At 37.9% G+C, this 24,592-nt stretch overlaps 1 protein-coding gene and 1 pseudogene across 4 annotated transcripts in view; one reads left to right on the top strand and one right to left on the bottom strand.

Annotated features, from left to right (window-relative positions):
* Positions 1-24,592, bottom strand: part of CPNE4 (copine 4) — a 409,148-nt gene that overhangs the window by 83,809 nt on the left and 300,747 nt on the right. The window lies entirely within an intron of this gene.
* On the top strand, positions 813-931 carry LOC118602407 (annotated as a pseudogene).

The following is a 24,592-nucleotide window of genomic DNA, read 5'->3' as shown; positions in this document are numbered from 1 at the left end:
AATTCATTTTTATAAAGTTACTGCGCAAGCATTAGACTAATATAATCATTTTTTTTTCTGAGTCCCAAGAGAAGACAGTCATTGAAAAACTCCAGAGTAAAAGATTTTAAAGAATGAATTTCCACCTCTCTAGATTTACCCAAATTGGTATCCTTTGACACATCTCACTAAGGATTTTTTCGCTTTGATTGAGAGCTTAGAATATGGGAGTTTTGTGTGGGAAAAATGTGTGAAGCTCTAAGAGACCTAAAGAATGAGGCTACTGTTTTAGGTTCGCATGGCTCCAAAACTGTAGAAAGACTTCATACATAATACAGCGTAACAATGTAATGCTTAACTTCATGAGAAACTACTTTGCGATTCTGTATATTTTTAAATTGTTACTTGTTTCTCTCCCACTCTAATCACCTTATATAGAAAAACTCAAATTATTAACACACTTTTTTTTTCAGTTCATAATAAGGGATAATTGAAATGTGGTTCCCATCACTAAGTGTGTTTTAATAAAGAATTGCCTCATTTAGGACCTAATAGTACCTGGAAAGTATGATAAAGTATGGGAAATACTCTAATAGTATGAGAAAGCATTAAAGCAGTAGGTTTGTGTGTGTTGGGGTCAGGGTGCAGGAGGAGAGAAGTTGGGAATGAATGGGAAAGTTGTGGAAGGAGAACTTACATTTACTGAGTACCTATTATTCACCAGTTCTGTGCTAGGTGATTTACACATTGTTCACATTATCTCATGCAACTCCATGAAGTAGATTATTATCTTTACCTTATGAGTGAGGAAACTAAACTCAAAAGATGTTAGTTACTATAGCCATGCCATTCTGAACGTGCCTGATCTCATCTAATCTTAGAAGCTAAGCAGGGTCGGGCCTGGTTAGTACTTGGATGGGAGACCACCTAAGAAGACCAGGTGCTGTAGGCATTAAAAAAAAAAAAAAGACACTAGTTACCTTGCCCAACTTACTCAGTGGCCTTTTGCCAGTACCACTCTGCTAAAATGCTCTTGTCAACACGGTCCTGTCAATGACCCCACAATGAAAAATCCAACTGTCAAATATCAGTTTTCATCTCATTGACTTATCAGAAGCTTCTGATATAGCTAGCTGATCAGGTTCTCCCCTTTAATACACTTTCTATACTTGGCTTCTAGTATATGATACTCTCTTGGTTTTCTTCCAATATCACTAGGTATACGTACTCTGATTTCTTTGACAGTTTCTTCTTTCTCCTTGAACTCTTAGTAAGGAGTGCCTCAGAGCTGAGTTCTTGAGTACTTTCTCTTTCTCTAGCTATGCTCGTGTTCTAGGTCATGTTTTATCAACCTTGGCACTATTGATATGTTAGGCCAGATATTTCTTTGTTGTGATGAGACGACCTTGTGCATTATAAGATATTCAGCAGCACCTGTCTACTAGATGCCAGTAGATGTTAGTAGCACCTGCCCACATCACCCTCAATTGAGAAACATTGCCTTAGGTGAGCTCAGCTATTTTTATGACTTTGAAAACCACCAGTAAGCGAAAAACTCCCCAAACCTTTCCCCTGCCTGCTCTACTTCTCCATTTGGGTGTTTAACACTTATTCTCTATTTGAGTCTTTCACCCCAAACCCGCTCCACCTGCAGTCCTCCCTCTCTCTGTTAATGGCATCCTTCCTTTCCAGTTAGTTGCACAGTGAAGACTTCTCTCTCCCACACTCCACATTAAATCCTTTAGGAAATCTTATTGATTTTACTTTAAAAATAAAATGATGCAATTCCATCTCATTATTTCCACTACTACCTCCCCAGTCCATGCCACTAACTCTTTCGTAAATTACTACAATAGCCTCCTAACCGTATCCTTGCTTCCACCCTTGCCCCTCCTTTACAATTTCATTCACCTTTCCACCTTTACCACACTTGCCATAGGTCTCCATTCTAATGTAGAGGAAATAGATTTATCTTTATGAAATCTTTATGAAAGGTCTTTATGAAAATTGACCAAAGGTTAGGCCCTAAAGTGAGCCTCAAAAAACTCAAAGAATTAGGATAAGACAGACCATGGTCTATGACTACTACAATTAAGTTTAAAATTGATTTTTTTTAAAAAAAAATCCACATATATCTAATTTTAAAAATTCACTAATCTAAATAACTCATGAAAAAATAATGAAAACTGAAAAGAACTTGGAACTAGATGACAATGAAGATACAAAATATCAGAATTTGTACGATGTGGTTAAAGTGATCCTTCAATGAAAATTTAAAGCCTTAAATGTTTATATTAATAATGAAGGCTAAAAATTGATAAGACAAATCTTCAACTTGAATTTTTTTAAAAACAGAATAAACCAAGAGAAAATTGAACAAAAGAAAAAAATTTTCAGATGATTTTAGTTCAACATTTACCCCCCAACCCACCCTACCTAAACCTTTGTTTGGTAACATTATTTTTAAAACGTGCTGAGGATTTCATTATGTAGATTGTTCTGTTGTTCATAGAGGCATTCATCTACGTTGAACATTTTACATATAAATATAAAAGCTATGATGCTTTTTATAGAATAATTGTTTAAAATTAGAACCATGAGGCTAAAATAATTTGCATATGCTTCAGGTCTTATATTTGAGAATTACTATAATTAACCATATTGACCTCAATTAATGTTGGAGATTATGCCACAACCCTTAGTACATTGAATGACAGCTTCTTCTCCTATTCTTGATCTTGCACTTTATTTGGTGTAAGAAAGTACCCTCCCTACCAACAGGCATATTCATCTCTAAGATTCTGGAAGTACATTTAATAATCTGAACTTTGCGAACTCAGAGCATCCATTAACTGACTTAATAAGTTCAGAAGATATAAATGCCAACATTGGCAAATATTTTGCCAAAGCTTTATCCATAGGAAATCTAGATTAGAAAGAGTGTTTCACTTTGGATCATTTCCCCAGGTGGAGCTGTCAGCACCAATGAAGAAAGTAAGTAATCAAACTCACTTAGATGATTACAATCCAATTTGGTTAAACTTCAGCCAGCAAAGCAATTCCAGGGACAATTAAATCTCAGTCCCCAGGTGAGGGGCCAGTCGTCATTTGCTCATCTCCATTCTTGAGGTGAATGTTTTCGATTGAGTAAATGTGATTACTTCTACCTTAAGCCTACTCTGTCAATATTGTTGTTCTTGAGCCTGACTATACCTTATAACTAGAGGGGAGATCAGAGAATAGGAAGGAAAGTTTAAGCAATGTTCTTTATGAATTAATGTGAAAAAACTGAGGTTTAAAGAATCTCTAGCTATGTTTTAAGAGATACTATTGAAAAGCCAACAGGTATATGAAAAGATGCTTAACCTCACTAATCATCAGGGAAATGTAAATTAAAATTCACACTTGTTAGAATGGTTCTTATGGGGAAAAAAACACAAGAGATAGCAAATGTTGGTGAGGATGTGGAGAAAAGTGAGCCTTGTGCACTTGTGGTGGAAATGTAAATCGGTGTAGCCACTATGGAAAACGTACAGCGGTTCCTCAAAAAGTTAAAAATAAAAATACCACATGATCCAGCAATTCCACTTCTGGGAATATGTCCAAAGGAAACAAAAACACTAACTCAAACAAATATCTTCAGTCCCATGTTCATTTATGGAAACAGCCTAAGTGTCCATTGATAGATGAATGGATAAAGAAAATGCGGTGGACTCCAGATACAATTGGCATAAATATAAGAGGGGCATCATCAAGGAAGGTGAGGGAAGTTGGGCATGATTTAAAGTCTGGAAAGCTGCAAATAGACAGAAGCAAGCAAGCAAGCAAGCAAGAAAAAGAAAAAGAAAGAAAGAAAGAAAGAAAGAAAGGAAGGAAGGAAGGAAGGAAGGAAGGAAGGAAGGAAGGAAGGAAGGAAGGAAGGAAGGAAGGAAGTAAGGAACGCCCAAGAAAAGAAATTAGGATCTTTATCCGGATTCTTTCTTCTTCACTTACTTCCTTCCTTACTTCCTCCTATTCCTCCTCCCTCATCCCTCCTCCCGTCCTCCCTCCCATCCCCCCCGTCCCACTCCTCCTGTCTTCCTTCCTCCTTCCTTCCTTCGGAAGAAGAGCCCCACAGCAAGAATTATTCCAGCTTTCGATAATTCAACTGCAGCTCAATAAAAAACAATTTTCAGATAAGGAAGAAGAGACTGAGAATGATGTACCAACAAAAAGCCTCTGATGAACCTAAACTGGGGCTCAATTACCAGGAGAGATGCTGGGAGTACCAAACAATCACTGCGTAGAGGAAATAGGAAAAAGCTTGAAGGCTGAAATCAGCTCAGGGAGAAGTTCTCCATACAGGTAGGACACAGGATTCCATTTCTGTTATTGCTACCCACCCGCTATCCATCTGTGATGTTCAAACTACCATTGCACCTATCCTGAAATGAAACTAGACTTTCAGCACTGAGAGCTAGAGTTAGTTATGCAGAAGGCTTCTTGGTTACTAATTATAGATAATTTCTCTCCATCTTTCAGGTTTAGTCATTTTTTTTTTCCTGGGATTTTTTTTTTTTTATAGGAGATGCTGGTGCCTAAAAGAACACGTTTCATTTCCTTTTTTTCCTGACCACAAAAACATCTTAAAGATCTATCATAACATCTAATATGGGAAATTTAGCTCATGCTTCTTGACCACTAAGCTTAGTATGTTGCTTTTATTTCCTCCTTTAATCCTTACAACATGTTCTATGAAGCAGGTACTACTTTATGTCCATTATGGAGGTCCAGAGAAATAAAGTATCTTACCTAATCATGTAAATTAAACAAGACTCAAAATTTCGAACTCTTGATAAACAAATCAATGAGTTGATTTTTCATTCTCAACATTTTTAAATGTTGTCTCAACAATCAGAGGCTTTGTGGCATATGTCTGGCAGGTCTGACTGCTAAGAAAGCATTTCTTAAATAACAGGTCCCTGAGAGCAATCCAGAGTGCTTTTCAGACTTTCTCATTGACTTAAAAAAAAAAAAAGTCACTGAGAAGTGGGTAGGGGCAGGCATTACCATCTTTGCTTTGTAGATAATGCAATTTAAACACAGGATGGTTATTTATCTAAAGGCACAAAGAAGAGTTTCAGAATCCTGAGTAGAACTCAGACCTTGACCTTGGAGAAAGACTCAGGAAGCCAAAGAACCTGCCTATGAAAAGCCTTTCTTTTCAATAGCTGCAGAGTATCCAATTTTTAATGTACGGGGTTACTTTGTGCAGAAAGCAGTCAGAATCCCACTGTGATTTACTAAGGACACAAATTCTATTTTAAAAAGGTGACAAACCATACAAAATTGAAGGAAAATAATAGAAAACCTTTCATTGCAAATCAGGCGAGGCTATTGGAGGATTCTGGTTACATTTCTCTAAAAACATACAATGTGCCAAGAATTAAGAGTCAGGCCAAAGGGTTTCTCTCCATCTTTCACAGCAACATATTTCTAAATATAAAATGGAATGCAGAGGAAAACAAAACTTGCTTTCGATAATTTTACTGCTAACTTTCATTGAAACCACCTATTCTGTGAAATGGGGAAAATTCTTTCCCCTACATATTACAACAGCCAAAGAACTCATGAGGTCAAATTTTGTCCTCGAAAAACCTCCTCATAACACCTTTCACATGTCCCTAAGGTCCAATAAATTTTACAGGGCTTAATTCACAGAGCAAGTCCTGCTGAGGACAGTGACAGCATCTCTTGTTAGGAAACCATCTCAACTCTGGGCAATTAGCATTCCTTGAAATTTTCTTTGGCAATTTAGAGCAGCAGTGAATGGATAAGTTGAAGAAAAAGAGATATGCAAGCATGTCAGGATGAGGAAACAGGCTGAGTAGCCAGTGACAACAGCTGGGTATCATCTCTGAGCTTCATTGCTGCTAGGGAATGTCTTTGCTACCCTGGAAATCATTGATGATATAGAGCTTTGGTCCACAGATGGCATCATTCTGTCATCTGCACCACTAGGCCCCAGTCTTTAGGAGGAGAACCTCAAAGAATAGACAGTAAAAGAGGGGCTTTCTACTCTACCCACAATTGTCTCATAACCGTTATTCAGATCCAGAGAAAATTCTGAATGGTAACATAGCCCCTGACACTGTGAGGACACTGCTTTGGCCAGACAGAAAGTTCTGCATTATGAATGACAGCTTGAATGAAAGATGGAGCCTGAGAATGCTGGTAAGCAAACAGCTAACAGCAAACTGGAGTTTCCTGACTCATCTCTTAAGCCATTCCCTTTGGAGCACATCAGGTACATTCCCAAGTCTGGACATGCCATGAACAATTCCAGTGATCACTACAGAGACTGTTTGCTGATTCCTACAAACAGGACCAGGTTATCGAGTGAACTTTGAAAACTGTACCAACTGGTGAAGAAGAGGGGTGAGGAAGACATATAGGTACTGGAAGGAAGAGAAGTCTGGTCATCAGGCCTGCCCTTTGCTTTCCCTCCACTATCTCCGATCCTGGTTTGCCCCTTTTTTCCCATCTAATGATTTAGGGAGCAAACTTCTGGCTCTATGGAGAGGGACACATGATGATACTAATATGAAGATCCTGGAGGAGGCTGGGTTTATAGTAGGAAAACGTGGGCTTGGGAGTCAGGCTGGTCTGGGTTTGAGCCTTGACCCTAACAAATAAAAGAGTTTGGAATTAGTTTTATGTTGTAGTATACTGTAAAGCCATTTGGATGCAACAGAAGAAAGGAAGCGAGAAGAACTGGCTTTATTCTCAGCTCCAAGCTGAGGTTCAAGTTCCTTGCCTTTCATTTCTGACTGTGGAAACTGGGGCAAGTTTCTCAATACTGCTGAATTTGTTTTCTCACCTGCAGAATAGGTACAAAAAATACCAAGTCCAAAAGGTTTTTGGAGAATTAAGTGAGGTCTTGTAGGTAAAGTGCTGAGCAGAGTGCTTGGTAAGTATTCAAATTCTTTGATTAGAAAATAAGGTATACAAAACCAAGGGGGTACAAAAGACCATCCCCTGGCATATAAGTTTTATATTGCTTTGTAACAAATTACCACAACATGCTGGCTTAAAGAACACACATCTGTTACCTCAGTTTTGGTGGGTCAGTAGTCCAGGCACAGTTTAGCTGGGTTCTCTGCTCAAGATCTCACAGGCTGAAAGCTGGGTTTGGCTGGGCTGCACTGTCATCTGGAGACCTGACTAGGGAAGCATCTGCCTTCAAACTCCTTCAGGCTATGAGCAGAATTCGTGCATATAGAATTCATGGCAACTTGTTTCTTGAAAGCCAGCAATGAAAAGATAGGGTCTCTGTTCCTTGAAGTTTCTTTTAAAGGGTTTACTTGATTAACTCAGGCCCACCAGGATAATCTCCCCTTTTCAGTAATTCAGTGTCAACTGATTAGGAATCTAATTACATCCTCACCTTTGCCGTATACTGTAACATAAACTCAAGAAGGATTTCCTATCGCTTTTATCATACCTATTGGTTAGAAGGTCATAGGTTCTGTCCATAGTCAAGTGGAGGGAAACACACAAAGACATGGATAAAAGAGGGCAGGAATCAACACACCTGGGTGCGTGCATGACTGAGATAAAGGAAGAAAATATTAGCACTTCATTTATATTCATTTTTATCATATTTATAAAAAATTTCACTATTATAGAAAACAAAGCATACGCTATATTAGTATAATGGTAAAGGTATATAATTAATACAATATACATATGTTGAAGCTATTTTTGATAGGAGCGTATAATCAAAAATTTGTAAACCATTCCAAACAACAGCTCTTTTCCTTACTTACTCTTCCTACCTTGGCTACTTATCTGTGATATCTTGTGCAAATTACTTAATCTAAATCTCGTTTTTTCTTCATCTGCCAAATGGGAATAAAAATTCCTGTCCTATCTTCTTCTTAGATGAGGCTCTGAAGAGAAAATGTTGGGAAACATTTGGAAATACATATAGTACATACAAAATAGGCAGAAAAACAAAAGAGAATTTTTAGCATGTCTGATTTTAGACTAAGAAAAGCAAGAAAGAACTATTCAAGGTGCCTAAACAAGATTTCTCCCACCTATATGCGATGTCCTCCCAAGAGGTCTAAAATACTATAAAGCTCTCTGGGATTTTCTAACGAGCTCACTAAAACCCCTGAGTTCCTGTTTCCTGCCTGTTCACTGCAACAGCACTTTACCTGAAATGTGATGAATGATATTAAGTCACAGGAATTTCCTTGATATGTCTCCTCTTCCCTCACCCTTCAATCATGGAGAATGACTGATAAACAAATTTTCTATTTTGTGTTTGTCCTGCCTTGGAGAAAGCAATTAAACCTGATTCTCCATATAGCCCAAGCATCAGAAAGTAGAACTATCGAAGAGAATATGTCCTGATAGAGGGCCACAGGGCTTCAGGAGACCTTCGGGAGATATCGGATGGGCTTTAGAATCAACAAGACCTGGGCTTCAGGTTCTGTCCTTAAGAGGTCTGTAAATTTTTAGGAGCATATTCAACTCTCTGAGCTTCAGTTCAGTTTTTTTTTTCTTTGTTAACCTTGCAATTTTGTTGTGTGGATTAGAGGGGATGAAATGTGGGAAAGTACCCAGCATAGTTACTGGCATATAATAGGTGCACGATAAAGGCTTAATCCTCTTTTCCCTTTTGTAAGTGCAGATTAAAGTCTTAATTTGGCTTCTAATGAGCTATGTGGACCAGGGCAAGTCATGTCTCCTCTCTGGGTTTCTATCACATGAGTCTTAGGAGTCCTAGGCTTCAAAATCCCAGGAATGTTGTATGAGTTTCCATAGGATCCAAGAAAACATGTTTAGCCCCCTCGCCCCCTGTTCTTGTCCTCACTTGAGTGTAGAATTAGTGTCATTATTCCTAGATCACGTATTTTAAAAAATAGCTGATAAAAGCATTGGCCAAGTGTTTTGCAAAGAAGCTAGATGCTGCTTCTTTATATACTTAGTACCATGTCGTGTGAGTTGTAATTACAGAATGAACAATGCAGAAATGTGGCATATGATAAACTCATTTTAGAAAACTAATGAAAGTATAGAAGGACAGCGACCTTCTCTGTTTGAAATCATGTCACCAAGCGATTGTTCTATTGCTGTGTTACAGTAAGCCTAAGTAAGTACGACGATTTAAGAGGAGATAAATCAAATTGATCTACGGTCTATTTTCTAACTTCGTTGATGTTCTATATAAAAATAGGATATTTTTGCCTATCACCAGGAAAACCTGCTGGGACTTTTAAAAATAGTTATTTCAATTCTGAATTTTTAAATAGGAATGGCAAAGGTCTAAGTGAATATAGAAAATTGGCATGGATATTAAAAATTGTGTGTCTTTTTAAAACCAGTGTTTTCTTTTTCCTTGCTGCAAAAGTAACCCATTCTTAAGGTAGAAAACTAAAAAACAATTTTAAAAATAGCTTTCTTATTTAGCCACTGAGAAATGTGTACTGCTGACATTATTTTGATATGTTTCTTTTAATCACATATACATGAGCACGTGCATGTATGTTCATAATCTCTCTCTCTCTTTCTCTCTCTTTATTAACAATGTTTATATTTATGTCCCAGACCAGTTCTCTCTTCTGAGAGTCAAACTCACATAGGTAACTGCCAGCATGTCCAACTGTCCTGGTTTTCCCAACAGTGATGGTTTCCTGGGATGTGGGACTTTCAGCACTAAAACTGAGACAATTCAGGGTCAACTGCCCACTGGATGGTCCCCACACACCTAAGACTTAACAAGTACAAAACTGAACTCATCATTTCTACTCCAAAACTCCTGTTCTTTCAATGGTATGATCTTAAGGAATGGTGCCATTTTCCATCCATGTGGCTGAGCAAGGAATCAGGGACTAATTCTTGAGACATTCCTCTTCCTCTCTCCATCCAATAACTAATCTGGTATCAAGCTCTGGTCATCTCTGTAGTAAGTAATTCTTACTTGGATTACTGCTATGACTTGTAACCAGATCTCCTGCTTTTGGCCTTGCCCTCATTCTATCCAAATTCCACAAAATAGGCAGATTACTGACTCCAAGAATTCAAATATCATCATGTTGCTCTATTGCATAGGACCCCTCAGTGTCTTCCATTGCTCTCAGGATAAAAATATAAAATCCTTAACATGACCCACAAAGTTCTGTTTACCTCACTAGCTTTACATCTTGCCCTGGAGCCTCTTTCTCCACAATAAAAGGCTGCATCATCAAGGCTATGAATCTTGAACTTCTGGACCTTTTTACATACCTTCAAGGTCTTGGCTTAGATGATTTGTTCTCCCAAGAAGCTTCCTCTGAGGCTTGTAAATATTTTATGCTTTTTATAATAAGTTTATATAATTTACACATCAGAATATTGAAGACTAGTTGGCTGAAAAAGTCTCCAGAATCTTACTGGGAAGATAGATTCTTTATCAGACTGTTGAACTGTCAGTACCTCTAAGGAAAATCCAACGAGGGACAAAATCTTCTCAATATATTTAGCTGGGCAGCAGTTCTCCACCCTGGGTGCACATTAGAATCACTTTGGCAGCTTTTTGAAATTTCTGATGCTTTGGCCTCATACCCAGAAATGACCTATTTGGTCTGAGGTGGGGTCTAGGAATCAATTTTTAAAGCTCCCCAGGTGATTTCAGGATGTATCCAAGGTTGAGACACTGTCTTAGTTATGACACTGCAGTGCCACCTGGAACTTGTTGTTATTTTCTGCCCATCCTAAGATTAACACGGGCTTCCTCGGCAATTGCTCATCACAACCCAAACCTCTCCCAGGAGAAGCATTCCTTCCTGTGTGGCAGGAGCCAGCTTCAGCAGCAACGAAGTGATAATGTGATCTCCATGTTTCTGCATTCTATTTTTATGTCTCAATTGGACCAAATGCAGGAGGGGACACAATAATTTACATCCTTAAACCCCAACAGAAAGGGAGAGATGAAAGATACATTCGACTAGAAAAGTTTTCAACCAGGGGTGATTTTGTCCCCTAGGGAACATTTGGCATTGTCTGCAGACATTTTTCGTTGTCATGGCTAGGGGTGTGTTACTAGCATCTAGTCGATACAGAATGCTGCTAAATGACAATGCACAGTCCCCTATCTGGCCCAAATGTCAGTAGTGTTGAAGCTGAGAAATCCTGATTGAAAAACTAGATGATACTAAAGCTTCCTTATAGCTTTAAAATACTTATATCAGTGACTAGCTGTGGAAGCGTCTTTGAGTACTATAAGGAACTTAAAGTGGGCAGATAAATAAGTTAGATTTGTGAAGAAGAAAAACATAATTGCAGATAAAGAGAAATTTCAAGGTGGAGATGGGTGAATTGAGAGAATCACGTCGTCGAGATTGTCTCTTGACTATTTCTTCGATATCAGTGATTCTTTACGTGAACGCTGGACCCGAAGCATCAGCATCCTCTGGGAACTTGTGAGCAATGCAAATTCTCAGGCCCCACTCCAGACCTGCTGAATCAGAAATTCTGGTGTTGGAGCCCAGAAATCTGTGTTGTAACAAGTCCTCCAGGAGATCTGATGCCCGCTCAAGTTTGAAAACATTGTTTTAGATCATATGTTGACGTATCTTAAGGTTTGCTGTGATTTGGTACATTGTATGCCTTCGAGTCAGTTTCATTTTTTGGGAGTAGCAGGGATAAGTAAATTGTAAGAGAGCTTATAAAGGGGGCCAGCTGGTCTGCAGAGAGATGAGCTGGAGGTAATGCTTCCTGACAAGTCTATTTAGTGATTTTATTCTTTCGTGGGATAGCTGTCATAAAACAGTTTTAAACAACAGTGCAACCAGGCATGCTGGGTGGTCAACACAACATTTGGGTAGACATTTAATTACCGTGGAAAATGAAATGAGAAAAAAAATAGAAGTAAATTACAGAAAAGGTTCTGAGGATCGGAATATAGAGGGTGGTCCTTTCATTTTTCACCCACTCCAAGACTTAATTGAATTCTGCTTGTCATAGTCACGCCACCTCCCCGTCCTGATTTTTTCCTTCGAAAATCTCACAGCTTAAAGATAAGCCAGGATTTATTATTCCTAGTACTAGACTTAGTCCTTGCTATTTCAGAGATAATTTGAAGAAAGAAATGTACCTGACCATGAAATATGCCAGTGAAATGAAAGAGAGTTGACATTTGAAAAATCTACAAGGCTGCTTACCTCCTTATTTCTTTTCTAATAAGATATAGGCCCCCTTGTCCTCCAAAAGCTATGTTGTGAGAACCAGGTGAGGCCAAGATATTGCTTATTTTTTTTTGGTGACTTTTTATTCCAGCCCCTCATTCCTGAAGGAGAGCCTTTCCCTGGTTTCCTCCTCATCAGACTCTTCCCTTCCTGTAACCCTATAGGGCTGGAGGAGGGGAAAAATACATTTAAATTTGAGGGGGAAAAAACTATTAAGGGAAAGTATAATAATAAATGGGCTGCAGTGGAAATTGTTCTCCAAGACACCGACAATAAGGTTAAAAATTCCATAATGAATTTACACTTGCCTTGAATGAAAATATTACAGGACAAAAGTGATGTGATGGTAATAATTAATTAATCAGTAATGCCAGTATATGTGAGGATAAGAGTGGGTGGATGAGAGGTGTATTTTTCTTACAGCCTTAAAAAGGGCAGACTAAAAAAGTAAAAACTTCCAGAATGTCTTATAGAAGATCTAACTAATGTAAAAATGAGAATACATATATATATATATATCCATCCATCTATCCATCCATCCATCCATCCATTCATCCACCCATGCATGCAGATATTTATTAAGCATCTGCTATATGCTAAGCACTATTTTAGGGGCCGAGGATGCACAATTAGATTAACCAATTCCTTTCCCTTGGACCTTGGTACTTGCATTTCAGTAGAGGAGACAATAACTATGTAAACAGACATGGTGATGATAGATTATGGTAAGTGCCATGAAGGAGATTAATAGGGTGACAAGATGGAGAGAGTAACCAAAAGAATGCATGTATGAACAATGAGATCTGAGAAGGCATCTCTGAGTGATTCAGTTTTGAGTTGACACTTGAATGTTAAGAATGTGCCAGCCATTCAGAGAAGGGGAGGGGGCGAAGGGGGGAAAATAGAAATTTTAGGCTCTAGAAATGTGAACTCAGAAGGCTGTTTGAGCCTATTTAAAAGAATTACCCATCCCAATAAGTCCAAAAGTATGACTGCAAGTTCTTTCAATGGCATACCAAACCTTTGATGACATTTTCCTACAAGAATATACGATTGCTTGATTTTACTATTTAACATTTATGAATTAAGAGCTCAGACTCTGGGAAGTTATACCTGTAGTTTGAGTATGAGGCCAAGTTTATGTGCATGATACAATGATTTCTGTTTGGTAGCAAAGATAACCCTTCAGTTTATGATTTATTGCTGTGAAGGACATTAACTAATTTTGTCTATAGAAATCTTAGTCTTGCTAAAAGAGAAAGACTATGTAAGCATAACTGCTCTTGGAGAACAGTTTTATCATCTTATTGGTCTCTTCATTAATGAGTAAGTTAAATAAAATATTTGACACATGTTTACTTAATAGTTGAATGAGAGTCATGCCTTTAAGTTTTTGAAAGTCATACGTTAACGAGACTCACCATGGCTCAGCTCAGAAGTCTGGGGTCTAGAGATCAGCTTTAATGAATTCACGGAGCCCTAGAAATTGCACACATTTAAAATATCCTATTAACTTAATCAGGCTTTCCAAAGGGTCTTTATGTCTAACTGCTAACCACAGTGGAATCTTACAAGATTCCTCATATGCCCTTGCCTTGATTTTTCCATGCTCGCCAAATAATGTTCTAATTGCTGATTCTGCTTCATAAGTGTTCAGATATCAGGAAAGGAGAATTTTGTATTGAACATGAAGATAATTTTTGTAAGTTAATATGTTGACCCCTCCCCCCAACTTACGCAGCTACCTCTTATGTGAGTCAATCTTTCCAGGTCCCATCAAGTCTGGGTGATGGGACAAAGCTGAGTTCCTGTGTAAGCAAAGAAGTTGGAGACCACAGGAGGTGAAAGGGGACCCTGGCTGGAGCAGAACAGCCTGAATAGCCTCTGTCGTCAACATGAGAAGGCATTTCTAGCTTGTTTATCTTTAACTCTATCAGTGGAGGCTGGGGAGATGATCATTCTAGCTTTCTTCTCCTTATTGGGATGGCCCCAGAGCACCTGTGCTCCTCTGCAATGAGTTAAAGGTCACAGGAAAAAAGATAATTCATATGCTTTCAGGGAACAAATAATTCATTCCTTATGAGATCAGTCAACCTGTTCTCCCCTGACATTAGTTTCATGTGCTCCCACAGACAAAACCTTGGCCTTCCCCAACCCTTTTTGGGAAGTGTGAGCACTTGGCAGACAGCTGGGATCTCATGAGCACCATCTCTATGAGGAAAGGCTGACACCTCCTCCAGCTCCTGAAAAGGAGAGCCTGGAGGACTGCTCAGCCATGCACCTCAGAGGTTATATTTCTTGGCCTCAAAGACTCTCTTTTTATAAAAGCTGTCTTTTTCCCTGAAGAGATAGCTCTCTTAATGTTTTATCTGGTAATTCTATTAAAAAGACTTTCTAGAAAAAAATGCCCAGAGTGGCTGCAGATTGCAATACTTAAAAAACAAAACAAAACAAAACAAAAAAACAACCTTCCTGGTTCATGCTTAAAATGTGGGAGAGTAGCTGAATGTCCTGAAGAAATTGATTCAGAGCAAAGGCCTCTTGGGATGTCAACCCAGTCTGTGAAAACCTTCCAATTGACAAGTGTAGGTTTAAAAACAGTATTTCCAAAGTGCAAAAATAAAAATCAAGATCTTGAGTCAACTTTTTCAGCTTCGGTGTCAACAAAGTGGTACAATGAATGGTGAAGTGACTTAAATAAATAAAAAAATAAAAAACAACTAAGAGCAACCAGCACATGCCCTTATTTGGTGACCATCAGCTGAAATTATGCCATGGAGCTGCATCGGAGGATTCCGAGACTTTCTACTTAGAGTAGTCCTTCCCTTCACCTTTCGGCAACTTTGTCCAGCTTCCAGATCTTCTCAAGCATCTTTCCAATAGCCTGTTGGCTATCTTATTTTCCAGTGCAGAAGCAGGCACAGATGGCAACCACAATTTATTGGGAAGGATGTTACCTCTACTGGGGAAATGTCCACCTAAGATGACAAGAAGGCTCTCTCCTCCTTTAAACTAGGGATGTCACCAACTTAGTGTCTATTTGGTATTCTTATGAGGTTGAGAATTTCAAAGTATTTTCCAAATGTGATTTCTTCAGAAAACATTTTCTGAGTCAAAGACAGAGAATGACCACAGATAATTTTCTCAAAAATTAGTTTGGCCAGATTGTTTTGCCTCTTTTATGCTCTTCGTTCATACTGGTGCAAGAAAGAACCTTCCCTCTACCTCTACAAGGGTTTCTGAAAGAAAGAAATTTTGGATCATAAAGCTCTTAAGAGCTGCCATACTCTCATCCCAGATTGCTGAGAGAGTAAAAGCCATTTTAGGTAAGGTATGATAGGTATAGGCAGGCGTCAAACACTGCTGAGTTAAGTAATGTCACATAGTTGTTTCACAAGGGGCAAGTTCAAATCATGTTAACAGGAAGAAGATTCTTTTTTAAACACATTTTTAAGTTGTGGTGACAGATACGTAACATAAAATCTACCATTTTAAGTTCACAGCTCTGAGTCATTAAATACATTCACATTGTTGTGCAACCATACCACTATCCATCTTCCCCACTAAAACTTCATATTAATTAAGCACTAACTTTCAAGATTCTTTTTTTTTTTTTAATATGAGACCAGATTGTATGGTTCCTGAAAAAAAAAAAAAACAACAGCATTTGCTTTGGCAAAGGGTATTCTCTTCTTAGCTATTGAGGAAATCAGACTGGATTCTCACTGATAAAAAATTATCTTGGTGTTGAAGTACCTCTTGTTGACCTCATTTGTTAAATACTCATTCCACCTGCTCTGGAGTCATTAAAGACTGGGAAGAGGAGGGCTCCCATTAGGAGCAGAGGCTCGGCACATGAAGGGCTGGAATTTTCTCCTTGGATGGTGTTTGTTGGAGTAAAAAGGATAGGAAACCAGCATGGAAGAACTGAAAATAGGAAGAAAGCTTGAAGAGAATGAGAGGTTGAAAAAGAACTGCTCGGGCTGCACGTGGGAAATGGCTGCTCTTTTGGACGACACAGATATAGAATATTTTCATCATCACAGAACATCTTATTGGACAATGCTGGTATAGAGTTTAGGTTCTAGAATCAGATACACTCTGGCTATATGACTTGTAGTCTATGGATTTAATCAAGTTATTTCTCCATTCTAAGCCTCAGTTTTCTCATCTGTAAAATGGGGATAACGGGAGTGTCTCCCCTCATGCCTTGTTTATAGAATTGTAACTTGGTGCATGCACTATGGAAAACAATATGAAAGTTCCTCAAAAAAAATTACAAATAGAACTACCATATGACCTAGCAATCCCACTCTGGGTATTTACCTGAAGAAATCCAAAACACTAATTCAGAAAGATATATGTAGCCCTGTGTTCATTGCAACATTATTTACAATAGCCAAGATATGGAAGCAATCTAAATGTCTATCAATAGATGAATGGATAAAGAATATATGGTACATATATACAATGGAATATTACTCAGTCATGAAAAAGAATGAACTCTTGTCATTTGTGACAACATATATGAACTAAGAGGGTATTATGCTAAGTGAAATGAGTCGGAGAAAAAACAAATACCATGTGATTTCACTTATATGTGGAATCTAAAAAACAAAATAAATGAACAAACAAAACAGAAACAAACTCATATATACAGAGATGGTTGATGGTTGACAGATAGGAGGGGGTTTGGGGACTGGGCGAAAAAGGGGAAAGGATTAAGAAGTACAAATTGCCAGTTACAAAAACAGTCATAGAAGTTAAGAAGTACAAACAGTTAAGAAGTACAAATTGCCAGTTACAAAAACAGTCATAGAATGTAAAGTAGAGGTTAGAGAATACAGTAAATAATATTGTAATAACTATGTATGGTGTCAAATGGGTACTAGACTTATTGGGGTGATCACTTCATATGTTATATAAAAATCTAATCACTGCGTTTTACACCTGAAACTAATATAATATTGTATGTCAACCATAATTGAAAAAAGTGTCTTCCTATGGAAGAGCCAGGTAGGTGGTCACCAAAAATCTGTTTTCTTTTCTTTTTAGGTATCCAGCTAGCCCATCTTTCCCAGTCTCTCTTGCAGTTCAGTGTGGCCACATGACTGAGTTTTAATCATTGGAATATAGGCAGCAAAGCTAAGTGCTGTTTTCAGCTAAAACTTCTAGACAGAGCTCTCTCTACATTTTTGACTCTTCTGCCTGCTGGACGCAAATAATAATGAGGCCCTAGGTATGGATAAGCCACAAGATAGAAGCAACTGGGGTTCTTAGATCTCTGCATAAAGGAGAGGCAGATATTGTTTAGAAAGTTTCCCTTTTGATTGTTATGTGAGCGAGAAATAAACTTATATTGCACAGGGGCTCTTTTGTACTACAGCATTGTTTAACCTAGGATAATTATAGGGTTGAATGAGATAATTTAAGCAGTGTCCAGCACAGTACCTGGTAGCTGGTGAATGTTCAGTAGATGTTAGCTGTCTTAATAGTTAAGAGCAAGGACTATAGAGAATGAGAGACCTGAGTAATCTACTTAGCTGTGTAATCTTAAGCAATTCACTTAAATATAGGGTCTTGAATTCCTCATCTGTAAAAAAGGGAATAATATCAATGAAAAGAAAATAATTATTAAAAGTAAGAGGACAAGTGTTTTCTTTTTCTCATTCAGAAACCTCTATTCCTGCATGATTTAACACAGTTTAAGCTGGTTATTGCTTTTCCATGCTGCAGTACTGATTGCAGATTTTAGCAGAGGCAGCCTACTGGGCTCACAGGTGCCATTTAGTTAAATGGCGTCAAGAATTCCTGTGTCATGACTGATCCAATATAGAGATACCTCCATGAGTCTGCAATCCTCTAGTAATTGCAGGACATTTAGGCTGAGTGAACTATCGACAGGCAGAAAATCAGCAGCCCGTGAGTCCAGAAGGCCATAAAAAAAAGCACTTGAACTTAAACAGATCTCAAGAAAATTTAACAAGACCATGAACCACACAAGTTTTTTTTTTTTTTTCTTTCAATTTTAAGGTAGGTAGAAAGGGAAGCGAACTAGCTTTCAACTGCCTGAGGTCAGGTTCTTTATTACAGGTGTTTCCAACAATGCTGAATATACTTAGCAATGGACTCCTCAATTCCAACTTCCTGTATTTTGTACCAAGAATCAGGAAATGCTGGTGTAACCAATGGGGTATCTAATGATTAAAGCCCCTTCTACAGGTTTGGGAAAATTATAGGGCTGAATTTGGGTCACTGTCGAGGAATGAGATCTGGGGGTTGGAACTAGTGTGTGGTTTCTTCCTTTCCATGCAGTAAGAGGTAGAAGATTTGTTAGAGAAAATTAGAGTTAAAGAGAAAGAAAACAAGTATGGCAACTAGGTCCAAAGCACCAGAAGCAAAATAAGAGACACACAATGGTTCAGGAGTTAGAGTCACGTGGGATAAGGAATAAAGCGGGGAAGGTCCAAGGCAAACTCCAAGAACACACTGCAGGAGTCAAATTCATTTGGCAGCTGTGTCAGTGCGGCTCAAAGAGTCCAAAGCTAAGACAGTGAATTTGTGGAGAAAATACAATTTTAATTTAAGATGGCCTGGTTGCACTTGAGGAAGGAGGACATGAACAGCTGGATATAACCCAAACACAAATGCTAACGATTTCCCAAAGGAAGAAGAGCAGGATGTATATATACAGACATACTTAGCTTTGCAGTAAGATGGCAGAAAAATACTGAACTGCAGAAGAGAGGCACCAGCAAGTCAGCTAGGTTTGGACAATAGGTAGGAAGACAGCGTTTCTCAATGTGTGCTTGACAAATGGCCTGCCCCAAAATTGTTTAAGAAAGTTGTTAAAATGAAGATTCCAAGACCACGGTAGTCTGAGATTCTAAATCAATAGAGCACTTTTCTGATTGGTCAGGAATCCAACTTTGGGGGTGTAAAAAGGAGCTCATGAATATGGCTATTTAAATCGATTGGGCATGGCTACAGAAGTGGGAGGGCAGAAAAAGTGAGCAAGATGAATTGTGAGTGAAAATATCACTTGTTGGTTTCTTTAGACTTGTACATCTCACCCCTTTATGGCCTTCTGAATCTTATCACCTCTACTTTGACTTTGGGGACCTGCTTTTCCTTCCCTTCTGCTACTTCCTTCTGCTTGGTTATGTCTTGCTTGTGGCTGTATTGTGGTATACCACAGCCTCAATTAATAACCTGGACTTCTCTCCTGAATAAGTCACGGGGGCAGGCTGGTAAGGAAATAACCGGTCCTCATCACCTTATATCCCTCTTCAAGGTAACTAGCTAGTTTCTATCAGTCATACTCAGAGGATGCCTGAAAGTCCCCATGGGGGAAAATCTCCAAGTTATTGGAGTTCTGGTATGGCATTTTCCCATACTACCAGGCACAATTAGGGTGTTAATAAATGCTTGCTGAAAGTGCCTTCTTACTCTCTTCTTTGAAACTACAATCTGGAAGAATCTATTCTGAATACCAGCATTGCCTGCCTCTTAAAGAATATGTACTAGGCATTAATAACGTGTTGATCAAATTAAAGGAAGTAATTAATACCATATTTCATAGACTCTAAGAGGCACACATTTATTTTCTTATTAACCACACATTGATAAGAAAGCATTGCATTATATTTTATTTGAAAACAATTTTTGCTTAGTGGTATATTAAGTAATAGATTCTCAGACTTTATTAAATATGTTACAAATAGATAAGTCTTGTTTCTATTAAATATTAAAATGATGATAAACATTCTGGTTGGGTCAGAGTAAAGGGATATGCTTTATCAGGATGATTTATTTTCTAATAAATACAACTAAATAGAGGCAGCACAATTCAATAACAATCATTAAATTTGGCATTTGACTGCATGGGATTTTGAGCCTCGGTTTCTTCATCTATAAAACAAAGACAATGGAACCTACCTCACAGTATGGTTAGAAATAAATCAATTTATGATTTTTTTAAAGACTATCATGCCTTAAAAATTATGGACAATTTCATAAAATAGCTAACATCAAATATATATTTCATTATATAATTAATAACTGTAACCCTAAATTCATTCAAGAAATAGTCTAATGTGTTTTACATGGTTCCAATGATATTTCAGCACCTTAGATAATCATAACAAATAAGAATCCTCTCTGAGTGCCACCACAGGTATCTGAGGTTCAGTAGATGTGGCTAAGAAAGCTCTAAGCCTCTGATACCATCAGAATTACCTTAAAAAGTAATCTTTGTTAGAATTAATAGGAAAACACTATAGGATTTTCCTCTACAGTGATGTATAAGACATGATGTCCTCTATCTTCTCTACTATTTAACATTGTATTGGTCCACACAATTAAGGAAGAGAAATAACCAGAGCTATTAGTTAAGTAAGTAGGAGAAAAACTATCCCTATTTTCAGATAATATAATTATATATCTGGAAAACTCCAACAAATTAACAGAAAATTACTATAAACAATAATAGAACTTAATAAAATGGTAATTTAAGAAAACACAATTCAATAGCTTTTACGTACGCAAACAATAGTCGGGTTAGAAGGTATAATGGAAGACCCCATTTATAATAGTGAGGTGGGGGAAGGAAGAGAGAGAGAAGGGGGAAAGCAGGGAAGGAGGGGAGAGAAGAAACTCGTCATACACTTAAAAATAAACATTCTATATCTGTAAGAGCACATCAAGCACTCTGGCAAAACACAAAAGGAGACTTGAATGAATGGAAATACATGCATGTTCTAGGATGGAAAGACTCGATATTAAAAGAGATTTCCTTTGCTATCTCAAAAAAAATATCATTGAGATTTTTTCTTTTGATACTAGTTGCTTATAAAGCTAAATGGAAAGAACGAACAAGCAAAATATTCAGGAAAGCCCTTAAAAAGACAAGGAATACAGAAGTAGGAGGGACTAGCTTATCAGATATTAAAACTTACTAAAAAATGATTACCTATAAGGGAAGAGAGTACAAAGTAGAAGAGACAACAATGAGAGCTAAACTTTTCTGAAATACCTTGTTTTGTAGTTCTGACTTTAGAATCATGTAAACATTTTATATAATTATTAAAAAATTAAAATTTGTAAAAATAAATCCTAAAAAAATGAAAGCAAAATGAAACAAATAACCTCATAATGTTATGGGGTAGAGGTGTAACTACAGAGAAGAATTACTTCAAGACTTTAAAATATGACTCAGTGTCCATAGAGAGACATAGCTTATGAAGAAAAAGAATGTCAAGATTCATGAATTTCAAAAATTCATACCAGAAAGCAAGAAAGCTATTAAATGCTATTAGGTGTCTATCAAAAAACTCAAGAGCCAACTTGAAAGGGTTTTCATTGGTTCAACATGAAACAATTCAAATTTTCAAAGCAACAATAATAACCGAAATAGATTGAAACACTTGAGTATGTTAAAAAAATCCATGAATTCTTAATAATACTGAGGGAGCTCACTAGTCATCTATGGAGAATATTAGAGAAGTAACTTGTTTTTTTGAAAAGTGGTAAAAAGGGAAAAAAGGAAGAATAAAACATATCCCTGCCTTTCGTGCACAAATCATACCTCAGGGAACCAAATAGTTGTTAAAGGAAGTCTTTCTTTACAGAATTCCAATAAATAATGAAAAATGATAGGATTAGAAAAATACCATTTTGGAAACCCTAATGAAATAATGAATCTAGGCAATGTTCCTTAGTGATTGTTAATACCATAAGACGGCACTATCACTTAGAAATCATTCTTGCTAGAAAACAGACCTTGAAGTTCAAGTCCCAAATAGCTGTTTGTTGTGAAAACAGAATATGACAAATGCTACAGAACAAACCAATCTGGTTTCTTCAATAAGTAAATTACAAAAAAATAAAAAAAAAAGGGGGGGGGAGAGGCAACTAATAGAATAAAAGACTTCAGAGACATTTCGGTCAAATGCAATGCTTGGACCTTGTTTAGCTCCTAATTTGAAAAAAAAAAAAAAAAAAACCTAAACTTTTTCATAAATTAGATAAGTCACATATGAATAGTGGCAGAATATTTGATTAACGGAATTTTAGTTAATATTCTTAGATACGATAGTGGGTTTGTGGTTATGTTTATAGAAAGATTCCTTATCCTTTAGAGATACATACTGAAGGATTTTTGGATAAAACGCTATGATGTTTGGGACAGGGCCACGTCATGACTTTTGTTGGCCCTAGGTACTTTTTGCCTTCATGGGCTGCCTCCTATTATAACAGATTTTGGGGGATCCTAGAAATGTCATTGTTTTCTAATGTGAGAAAAAAATAAAACATTTTATTCAATCATATAAGTTCATTTTTTTTCTTCTGATTTGGGAAGGAAACATTTTTGTAGGCTCCTAAAAATATCGTGGACTTGGTATTATGCTTGCTGTGCCTAAGAGATGAGTCCACCCTGATCTAGAGTTTGCTTCAAAATGATACAGTGGTAGGGAGAGAGAGAGGGAAAATGGGTGTTAGGGAGTGTGGATAAAACAAAATTAATAACTGCTAATAAGTTAACAATTGTCGAAGCTGTGTGATGGGTACGGGGGGTGTCATATTATCTTTCTGCTTTTATGTACGTTTAAAATTTCCAAAATAAATAAGTTAAAACACCAATTTCTGAAAAATACTTATTTGAATGTTATTTTAACTTTTCCACAAGGAGGAATGTGAAATAAATAGAGTAGCAAAAGAAAACAAATGGTTATTTGAGCTTGGTATTTATGTAGACCTTGAATAAATGAGAACTAAAGATATCAAGCCTCTTTTGGGACAAAGACCTAATTATTTTTACAATTTTTGTAAGACTGAAAATCTAAACTGACAAAGGGCCTTTTAAATTTGAAATTTAAAAATCCACTTTCTAATTATTTTTGGCGGTGGGGTGAATGACACCCATATGGACAGAAATGCTGCCTGCCAATATGGTGCTGTTTTATTTAAGAGAAAGCTGGCTAGGACAGCATTAGAAGGATTTCAAGTGGCCTTTGTGATGCAGTAATTGATACAAATGAAGGAAGTATATTATGCCTTTCAGAAAAGATACATTGGTCATTGTGAGCAGGTGAGTGACAATATTGGGTTTGTGGCCTATTAAATTTCAGAATACCTGTGTAGGTGACCCTCCCACATTCCCTACCTCACACTAAGGCCCTGCTAACCTCTCAGTATCTCCCTCACTCCTTTTTCCATTCACTCTAGAAATAGTTGCTGAGTATCTACTCTGTGCCAAGCAAGCACGGTGCTAGACACAGAACGAACTGAAACATGGGTCTCTCCCTGAAGGAGCAAAGGGGAAAGAACAAGTCATCTTCTGGGGGAAGAGAGATGTAAACAGCTATTTTCAAAACAAGTTGAGAGTGATTTTAATGGGGTAGGAGTAGAGGGCTAGAGGGCACCCCACAAATGCTAAAGAAATCAGGGAAGGTTTTCTGGAAGTGGAAGGAGACTTAAGAGGCCGGAAAGAAAGTGGCCCATGCCAAGAAAAGCAGAACAATGAGGAAGGCATCGCAGGCACAGAGAAAGCCATGCGCAAAGCCATGAAGGCTAGGGAGAGTGCAGGACAGGTTTGAGTGCTGGGCAGAGAAAAGGTGGTAGAGGGGAGCTGGGTGGTGGAAAGTGGCATGGGGGCACTAAGTTGTGGAAGGGTTGTAATGAAGGAGGAAATGGTCTGTATGAGGGGGTCTCAAAGTGTGGGCCAGAACTGGCAGCATCAGCATCACCTGAGAGCTGGTTAGAATATAGATTCTCAGGTTCGCCCCGGACCTACTGAATCAGAAATTCTGGGGGTAAGGCCCAGCAATCTGGCTTAGCCAGCCTTCTAAGTGATTCTGATATATTGGTCTAAATGATTGTACCTTCCAGGAAATGTTTAATAATATATGAATACACTTTGGCTGTAAGACTCATAGCATTTAGCAGCCTGGGATGCTGCTAAACATCCTACAGCAGTGGCCTCCAATCTTTTTGGCACCAGAGAACAGTGCTCCTATGAGAATCTAATGCCTGATGATCTGAGGTGGACCTGAGGTGATGATGCTAGTGCTGGGAAGTGGCTGCAAATACAGACGAAGCTTCCCTGCTCTCCCAGTGCTCACCTCCTGCTGTGTGACTTGGTTCTTAATAGGCTGTGATCTGGTACTAGTTTGTGGCCTGGGAGTTGGAGACCCTCATCCTATAGTGCACAGGACAGTGCCCTTCCCCACCCTCCAACAAAATCTAAATGTCAATAGTGCATCTATTGAGAAACCCTGATCTTCAGTGCTTTCTCTTCTTCCCTTCCCTTCTCTTGTCCCTTCCTTCTCTTCCGTTTCGCATTCCTTCCTTCCCTCTTCCCTGCTCTCCTCCTTCTTCTTCTCGTCTTCAAATCTTCT

This window comes from Rousettus aegyptiacus, unplaced genomic scaffold, assembly GCF_014176215.1.
Source record: "Rousettus aegyptiacus isolate mRouAeg1 unplaced genomic scaffold, mRouAeg1.p scaffold_m13_p_4, whole genome shotgun sequence".
NCBI lineage: Eukaryota > Metazoa > Chordata > Mammalia > Chiroptera > Pteropodidae > Rousettus > Rousettus aegyptiacus.
Note: the sequence above shows the minus strand (reverse complement) of the source record. Positions and strands in the feature narration are given on the sequence as shown.